The sequence below is a fragment of the Triticum urartu genome, chromosome 3A (genome assembly GCF_056163025.1).
Source record: "Triticum urartu cultivar PI428250 chromosome 3A, HENAU_Tu73, whole genome shotgun sequence".
NCBI lineage: Eukaryota > Viridiplantae > Streptophyta > Magnoliopsida > Poales > Poaceae > Triticum > Triticum urartu.
In genome coordinates, this window is record NC_141875.1 from 74312047 (window position 1) to 74322076 (window position 10030).

At 46.1% G+C, this 10030-nt stretch overlaps 1 long non-coding RNA gene across 1 annotated transcript; it reads left to right on the forward strand.

Moving 5' to 3' along the window:
* The first annotated feature begins 8457 nt into the window (after positions 1 to 8457).
* Positions 8458 to 9760, forward strand: LOC125547994 (uncharacterized). Its single transcript, XR_007300860.2, has 2 exons — positions 8458 to 9338; positions 9457 to 9760. It is a non-coding gene; the product is annotated as an uncharacterized LOC125547994 (long non-coding RNA).
* The last annotated feature ends 270 nt before the right edge of the window (positions 9761 to 10030 follow it).

Below are 10030 nucleotides of genomic sequence, written 5' to 3' on the forward strand. Positions count from 1 at the left end.
ATCTTCAAGCTCAAAGACGGCGGCGCCAAGGCAACTTCTCGAGAGCGCATGTGTGCGCTGGCGGGTGGATACTATGCAAATCTGCTTGGGGTCCCCGTGAGCAGGCGGCACACATTGTGCCTTTCTTTGCTCGGGCTTCCAGGCGTGGATGCATCGGCGCTCGAGGCACCGCTCACTGAGGAGGTCATATGGAACACGATCAAAACCATGCAACCAGACAAGGCCCCAGGACTCGATGGTTTCACCACGAGATTCTACCAATCCTGCTGGCCCATCATTAAGGAGGTGGTTATGAAGGCAGTGCGCACCTTTGACGGTGCTGATGGCAGGGGCATGGAGCGGCTAAATGAGGCATTCATCGTGCTTCTGCCAAAAAAGGAGGGGGCGCTCGACTTCAAGGATTTCAGGCCCATTACCCTCGTCCACAGCTTTGCCAAGATTGTGGCGAAGGCCATGTCCGCGGAGCTCGCACCTCTCATCCTGAAGCTGGTTGACCAAAACCAAAGTGCCTTCATTGCGGGTAGATCTATCCTTGACAATTTCATGTTGGTTCAGCAATCTGTTCGCTCCCTCCATTGCAAGCGAGTACCGGCCATCATCTTCAAGATTGACATCGCCAAAGCCTTCGATAGCGTCTCATGGCAGTTCCTCCTGGAAATCTTGTCTCATCGCGGTTTCGGACCCAGGTGGAGGCAGAGGCTCACCACTCTCCTCTCAACAGCAAGCACGCAAGTCCTCATCAACGGATCGGCCAGCGAAAGCTTCTGGCACGGCAAGGGGCTACGGCAAGGGGACCCCATCTCCCACTTGCTTTTCATCATCGTCACGGATGTCCTCACGGCGATCTTCAGGAAGGCGGAGGAGGCGGGCCTCTTCGCCTCGCTTCACGCTCGCGGCATCCACCATCGCCTCTCATTGTACGCGGACGACGCCATCTTGCTCCTCAGTCCGTCGGTGGCTGAGATGGACGCGGCAAAGTAGCTCCTGGAGTGCTTTGGAGAGGCCACAGGGCTGCGGTGCAACTTCTTGAAAAGCTCCATCTCCACGATCCGCTGTCAGGAGGACATTCGGTAACTCCTCGCGCTGGCCGGCTGCAACTTCCAGGCGCTACCTATCACATACCTCGGCCTCCCTCTTTCGCTACAGGCCCTGACCCGCTCGGAGCTTCAACCCCTCATTGATCGGATCGCCGCACAGTTGCCAACATGGAAAGCGGGTCTCCTCCGTCGGTCCGGCAGGCTCACGCTTGTCAATTGCTGGCTCTCGGCGATGCCAATCTTCCACCTCATGGCCCTCGACCTGCCGCCTTGGTTCTTCAAGTGCATAGACAAGCTTCGTAGGGGATTCTTCTGGCGTGGGGTGGAAGATGCAAAGGGGGGTTGTTGCCTCGTCGCCTGGCATATCGTCTGCTCGGCCAAACCCTATGGCGGCCTGCGTGTTCTCAACCTAAAATTGCTAAATCAGGCCCTGCGCCTACGCTGGCTTTGGCTTCAGAAGACAGTGCTGGACAAACCATGGGGTGGCATGGGTGTCTCCGTGTCGGCGGAGGCCGCCAGGCTGGGCACCGCGGCGCTACGGTGTGACCTCGGAGATGGGCGCAACATGAGCTTCTTGTTTGACCCGTGGATTGAGGGACGCCCTATCGTGAAGCGGGCGCCCAACTTGATCGCGCACGTCGGGCCTGCGGGCCGTAAGCTGACTGTCGCGAGCGTGCTGCCAGGGCACGCGTGGGTGGATTCGATCCGTGGTGCACCTACGGTTCCGGCGATCGCTGAATTCCTGCTGCTCTGGGATGAGGTGCAGGGGGTGTCGCTCTCTGACTCCCCTGACACCTTCTCCTGGCGTCTGGGCACGGCGGGACGATACTCTTCCCGCGACACCTATGCTGCCTTCTTCTTTGGGAGAGAGTTCGCGCCCTGCGCCGACGAGATCTGGCATGCTGGGGCTCCCCTGGAAATTAAAATCTTCGCCTGGCTGGCAGTGCGCAAGAGACTATGGACGGCTGACAGACTCGCCTGGCGGAACTTGCCGCACACTAGGACATGCCAACTATGTTGGGCCTCGATCGCTTCACCCCGGATGGCACGAGCAGGTTGCCGACTGGTGGCCACAAGTGGCAAAGGCGCGCACGGCCAGACTATCCAAACAAACCAACGCTACGATCATGGCCACACTCCGGTTCATCTGGCTAGAGCGCAATAGCCGAGTTTTTGAACGCAAGTGCTCTCCTCCTAGCTGCACTGTTAACCTCATCAGAGCCGAGCTCCGCCTGTGGACTATGGCTAGGGTAGACAGTGGCCATGCCTTTCAGTTCCACTAAGCCATTGCGCACTCCTACGTGGCGGGCATCGCAGTGTAACCATGATGTAGCTTCATGCCGTTTCCTCCCCTCTTAATTGAAAAGACATGCACCGCTCCTGCATGTTCTTGAAAAAAAATAAAAATTGTATATGACGTCATGGTCTTGTTGATGCATATAATTTTGAAGAGGATGGACATGGGGGCGCATAAAACTCTTCCTTTATCTAAGAATATGAAAAGATGGAGAATAAGGTATACTACTCATTGCCACTGATTGACATCTTTACTTGGGTAACAACCTAACATTCATTTCTTTCCTGATTTTTAAAATTTTGAACATAATAGAAGTAAGCGGGCCAATCGAGTGACCAAATTTTAAGGAAGATTATTATTGATGGTAAAATACATAGCGCAAATTCGGTTCAGGACAGATATAATATACTATGCCAAGTCAAGAGCATTCTTATCATGGAAAATGATTGATAGCAAATCCAAAAAAAAAATATGTGAAGTTTCATATATGAAGCAAGTTGCAAGAACTTGCTCAAGTTTTAGAAAAGGCTGCATGGAATCATGGTTGGGAAGGTTAGTATAAAAAAGACAGTGGAATCGATCATCTAGAGATAGGAATAACTCGTTTGTCGTTAATGGGAAAAAGAATGGCTAAAAGAAGTCCATCTCACACGCATATCTTTTAAAAAGAAGTCCATCTCAATAGAATTTATTGATAGGACTTCCAGTTGTTTGTTGAATAAACAATTGAAATAAGAATATCATCACTACACTTAAGAGTAAAACTTTAGGATAATAGTATATGGCTCTCATGGCTATGGTGGGCCACTTTGGAGGACGAGCTCCAGTGAGCCCTATAATTTAAATAGTGTTAAAATAGTATTTTGAAGTTTTAAAAAAATCTGAAAAAATCAACATGCTTATATGGATGTATATTACACATGTGCAAATTTTGATGCTGAAATAAATAACCATGTGAAGAAATGACAAAATTGTGATTTTGAAAAGATGAACGGTGCATGTATTATTCACTATTTAGAAATCACCATTTTTTTTCATTTTTGTATAACTCAAATGTTTACTTATTTCATCATCAAACTCTGCACATGTGTAATATACATCCATACGGTCATGTACAATTCTTTTTTGATTTTTTAACTTGAAATGTGATTTTAAACTATTTAAAATAAGGTCCTCCAACGCACGCAGGCTCCAAAAATCCACTCTCTATGGTGGGCGCTAATTCCTTCCAACTGTTGTCTTTAGAGGTTATATCCTAGTATATGAAAGCAAATATCCGCTCCTTAGTTGGGGAAAGGTCGTATAAACAATAGACGGGGAGACCACGTGACATATATGATAAGCAATTCAAACTAATTATAAAAAAATAGACAGGGAGAGTCATATGAGTCCCTATACCATAAAACACTTTTTTGAAGGAACAGAAAAACACAATAGATAGTCTTGCAAAGCGGGGTCTTCCTCACCAATCCTCATGCCCACTTTGCAAACCAGACGGACGAAACCATTGAGCACCTTCTTCTCCAGTGCGTGTATGCGAGAGAAGTGTGGGATCGCACCCTCTTGTGGGGACTGAGATCCGGTGCCTTGGCATACACAAGGCACACGTGAACAGTATCGTGCCTTGAGGGCATCTTCCGGCCATTGGATCTACAAGTGACGGTCCAATGAACATCAAGAGTCACCGCTACAGTACATCGCTACAGGAAGTCTGCTACAGGACAGTCGCTACAGGACCAAACACACTGTAGCGCGAGGTACTGTTCACTGAAATATGGAACCTTGATTTCTGATCTAACGGCTGAAAGCTCAAGGCATTGCACTGTTCATGTGTGCCTTGTGTGTGCCAAGGCACCGGATCTCAGTCCCTCTTGTGGATTGGTATCCAGAACCATACCCCTGAACCGAACGACCACATCCTTAGCTTGCGGTTCGGATCTGCAGCAGCACGTGCATCCATAGCTACGCAAGGGGGTCAATCCGCCGTGCTACATCTAGCTCGAGCGCAACCAGACGGTCTTCAGGAACATGTTCTCTCAACCATCTGCGGTGTGCGATAAAATCTGTATTAATGGCCGCGAATGAAGGAAGGTGGGAAACGGTAGTCTTAAGAGAGTAATCCCTCAGTGTAAGTTTAGTGGTCTGAGTGTGCTGGCCGCCTGTGCGCGCCCGCTCCTCAACAAATTCTTGTACATGTTTGAGTTCTCTATCTTAATATATCTGCGTGTTCTAAAAAAAACACAATATATCACTGAGTCATAGTCATAGAAGAGATTGGTCTTTTCTAAAACTTGAGGAATTTCTTAGCAGTTTGATTGGCCTTAGGAGAGTTATAGAAGTTTTCTCAATATGCCTTAGGACATGGGTATCATTTCTAAAAAAAAATTGCTCAACATGCATAGGCCAATAAAATAGAATCCACTTTATACCCTGGTCAAAATGTTTGCTCAACTTCGTAATCGCCTGCTCATGAGACTGGCCTGCCCGACATGCATCATTTGATTTGATGACATACGAAGTAAATATTTTGTGAGGCATATATTCAGATGATTTAAATATGAAATGAAACACCTATAATTGCAGAAGAGCATAGAACCACGTTGTTCCATGCCCATGCATATACGCATGAGCTGCCAAGGAATAATTCAGCCACACAATTCACGACAAACGGTTGGGCACAACTGAAAAATAATTGTGAGAATATACTATCGCACAGATAATTGTTTCGTTGAAATTTACTGCCAATACATGTGGAAAGAAGTAGTTAGTGATATTACTTTGTATAAAGTGGATTCTTCAAACGCACTAGCTACACTAGTTACAATGTGATCCTAGCTAGCTAGCTAGCTAGGCGTACGTATCTCTATGTTCGGACAATGAAATTAATCTGACTGAAGACAAAATATTCCCTCCTCATTAATGCCCATTAGTTTTTGCAAAGTCAATGTTCAGAAATCTGATCAAGTTTATAGAAAAAATTACCTATATGTGCAATTTCAAATATATACAATACGAAAATATATTTCATGATGAATTTAACTATATTGATTTAGTATTTCATATGTTGATAATTTTTTCTAAAAAGTTGGTCCAATTTTACATAGTTTAGCTTAAAAAATAACCAAAACACACTATATTTTAGGACGAATGGAGTAATATGTCGGAAGAAAAACTTATTCCGTGTGTTTCTTTGATACCTTCACAGATAAATAGGTCCTTTTTTGCGAGAGTACGGAATGAACACATACTCAGCTGGTTTGGGCAGTAATGAACAGTGTTCTATGAGGTCAGATGTCATGGATTTTGCCGGTTCCCCTTGCCCCTGGCTGCCATGTGGCGAGGTGAGGAGGACCATGGATTTTTCTAGGTGTATTCAAAAGTTTTATTATTGTGAATCCTTTGGACTTCAGCGGTAACATTTTGACGAAGCGTAGGATCGATGCCGTCAAGAATAAGGATACTCTATTTCTTCTCTTCATCGTGTCTTATCGGAGTCATGGAGTTAGAGAGTTTGTGTCTCCGCAGATTTAGTGTATCCAACCTTGGAGATTCTAGGTTTACATCCTGGCAGATTTGTTCGTTAGGATCTTAGTTTGTGTAAGTATTTTTTGTCGTTCTTGTTGGTGTGATCAACTATGATTCCGGAGTCATATTTTAGTGTTCTGGTGAATATCTTGTGGTTTGCACCTATAGGGATCATTCCCGGTCCAAGTGCGCTCAACGTTTTACCGTCCTTTTAATGGGCGGCTCAAGGGGATTTTTTGAAATCTATGAAGGTAGTCAATTTTGTACAGGTGTATGATTGGCGGTGCCGCTGCTCCAATATGATTAGTCTCTTTAACGAACCTTCGGCAATATTTCGCATTGCAAGATTGATATTAAGAAGAAGCTATTTTAAAGAAATTTCATCTTAGCTCTTTACTTCCTAATTTCATGGATCTACTATCCATAAGCTTTGTTGAGTTAAAATAAAGTTACAAGTCACTCTAAATAAAATAAATTTTAACTGGAAGACTGTTTACCGCCCGAGGCATTTCGGCGGTCTTGGGATCATGGACCTGGAGAGATTTAGCCGAGCCCTGTGCCTCCGGGGGCCGTGGTTGCAATGGACTGGTCCAGAAAGGCCGTGGGTGGGATCGGAGTTGCCGTGTGACCAAACAGACATGAACCTCTTTCGCGCGTGTACCTCGATTACGTTGGGCAATGGGCAGAAGACACTGTTCTGGCATGACAACTGGACCGGAGACAGTCGACTCAAGCTTCTAACTCCAGAGCTTTACAAGATTATCTCCAAAAAGAACAGATCGGTGCACAACGAGCTGATGAACAAGAACTGGATCAGGGCGGTGGCCAGACTTCAGACCATTCAACAGCTGGGAGAATTCGTGTCTCTCTCGAATCACATCAGTCAGATCACCCTCCTCCCTGACCAAGAGGACAACATTCACTGGAACTTAACCACCTCGGGGGCATACTCTGCTGCCTTTGCCTACGACGCACCATTCTTTGGCTCCTACTCACGTTTCGACACGACCAAGGTCTGGTCCGCAAACGCTAAGCCCAAATGCAAGTTCTTTGCTTGGCTAGCTCTACCGAAAGAATCCTCACTGCGGATATGCTGGCTGTGCGGGGATGGCCTCACGACCCCAGCCAAAAACAGCAACTCACCTCTGCAAGGACTGTCCCTTCACGGTCGCGGTCTGGAACCAGGTGAACACATGGACAAAATGAAGGCGTCCCAATCTCAGGCTTCCTCCCGGAGCTAGGAAACGTGTCCGACTGGTGGGACAAGACTCTGAATTCACAGTCCAAACAAGTGCGCAAGAGCTGCAGTGGAAGAATCATCTACACGATATGGTCGATATGGAAGGAGCAAAATAGGCGGGTGTTCACTAGACAACGGCTGATGCACCGCGAGGTGGCGGCACTTGCCCTAGACACAATCAATCAGCGTGACCTGGCGTTTGCTGGCAGCCTGCCAACCGCAGGCATTGGTTAATCTAGTGTCTAGGTCGGTCTTTTGCGGTTTCTGCAACGTTCCCTAAAAACGCTCGCCTCTCTGTAAATTGCGTCCTTTCGCCATCTCTTTTATAAGAAAAAGACAGTGTTCCTGCCGATTTCTAAAAAAAACTAGTTTGGGGGTAGGTTCAACAACTACTACGTGTAATGTCGAGCCCCACGCGTGCTCCCACTAGCTAGGGCAAGTTGTTGGAGTCACTTGTTAAACATATCGCATTGCACACGCACACGTACTACATGGCCGTTCCTGCAAGGTGACAGAGACTGACAGTGCCTAGCTAGCTTGCGGTGGTCAAATGTCAACATGTTCAGGCTATTCTGCACAGTATTACTGCTTCGCAGATTCTCAATGAAAGAGGGGGGAGGTCTAGAGAGAACGATAGAGAGGTCAGAGGATGGCATGACTGCCGGCGATTGGCCGGAAGAGGCGGTGCGCAGGATGCGCATGTGCGTTAATTCGGTTTAGACTTACAAGGCACATTGGGAGTGTTACTGTCCTTGCTTTCGTTCACAGAGATTCAGTACTACGGGTAGTACAGTGCATGCATATAGTACCACTACTTCATCTGGACTCATGCCCCGTGTATCTGGAAAGAAAGAATCTGTAAAGTTGAACTAGTATTGAGTTCATTAAAACAAATCGAAAAGAAGGTTAAACCCGCAGCCCCTGCATCATTGTGATGCACAATCATTTTTCTTATTAATTTATTAAGCAGAGTATACAAAACAAAGACAACCATAGCTGAACCATCACATGATATGAATAACACCTATGATTAAGTCAACTTCTTCCTCACCAAATGAGCTATTGAGTTCATAAAACCCTTGTTCTGTGAATTTAAAAAACCAACTCTTCTAGCTAGGTCCCAGAAAGCAATAATGCATGTAAAGTAGTCGACCTTGCTGTAGTTGGTTGGACGGTCCAAGGCAAAGCTTATCTCGTCCATGGGATGTTTGTCCCACATTGGAATTGAAGAGATCAAGATGGAACAGAAGCTAGTGATAGGTGGCTACTGCCTACTAGGTGGTGGTGGTGGCCAAGACAATTATTATCAGTATAATTCACCTCTCTCTTGTTACATCAATTGGCCAATGGAGGCCTCCCCCCGCTTATTCCGTTCAAACGGGAACGGTGCTTCATAGCTCCACTAGTGCATCCTTTCCCTCTCCTATAAATACCGTACTATCCCCTTCGCAACTCACCATCCAAATAAACAGTAATGTTCTATAGAGATGCAAGTGCATATACATGAGAAGATCTCTCAGTAGACTAGCTAGCTAATGGAGATAGAGAGAAAGTGGGAGAGAAGATTGGCCGGCCTCTTCTTCGGAGGAAACTTCTTCAGTTCTTGTCTTTGTTTTTTGATGCTGGGGGGAAGGGAGTGAGGTGGAGGCTGACAGAAGAGAGTGAGCACACATGGTGCCTTTCTTGCATGGTGAATTAATGGGGGAAGTTCATGCTTGAAGCTATGTGTGCTCACTTCTCTCTCTATTTGTGTGTGTGTGTGTGTGTGTGTGTGTGTGTGTGTGTGTGTGTGTGTGTGTTGAACTTTTGATGATCTCTTTCTTTGAGCTAGCTAATTCAATATGTGATGTGCACAAGAGAGGTGGGTGCTGTGTGTGGAAGTTGACAGAAGAGAGTGAGCACCCATGGTGTTTCCTTAGCATCAAGGGGCATGCCAGGGAGCTATGCGTGCTCACTGCTCTATCTGTCAGCCACTGATCAGACCCCGTTTCTTGCATGTAATCACATATCCTAACTAGGGTTTATGCAGGTCTCCATGATCGGCAGCAGAGGGAGGGAGCTGGGCTTTGGAGGTCTGACAGAAGAGAGTGAGCACACGCGGTGGTTTCCTAGCATGCGAGCGCCATGCTGGGAGCTGCGCGTGCTCACCCTCTCTCTGTCAGCCATTCACCATGCTCATCTCTCTTCTATCTGCTGCCAATCAATCGACGAACAACCAAAGAGGGCACTGAGATCCATGGTCAGTAAATTTCTTTCCCAGACCTCATGTTTCATTGCTACTAGTATATGCCTCTTATGTTTGCACTACAATACTACTGCACCTTGATTTCCTCCTGATTGATCCATGCTCTTTTCAGTAATATATGCAGGGAAACTGTAGGTTGTCGTTCTGACTTTCAGAGAGTGGGTTTCATGGTTCTGTGAGAAGATTTAGGCCTCAAACTAGATAGCCTCCAAATGAAGCTAACCCACTTCTCTCTCTATCTAGTTGTTATGCTTAGATGTCATGTCTTCTCACAGAACATGTGTTAACAGCTCTCCGAGATTGAATGGAAGTAATATTTCCTTCGAATCTGTAAATGCGTGATCTGAAACTTGGTGTACTGTACTCAGATAGTCCCTGTTATTTCATGTACACATTTCAGTTTTGTTTTTTTCTAAGATCTTTTATTTTCCGCATTATATATGTCTTTTGTTCTTGCAATTCAAGCAGGTGCTAATTTAGATCCACGCAAAAAAGCTGCTAATTTAGATTAGTTTCAGCAAATATCCAGCTGTAAATGGCACGTGCCTAAGTTGATGTATAAATTCTAGTTAAAGTGTATTATTTGATTCTCATCTATCTTTTCCCCATTTCTTATCTCTAAATCAAAGATGCCAAGAGAAGATGGCATGGGAGAGTATATGCCGCTCCATCTTCCTTGGGAATAC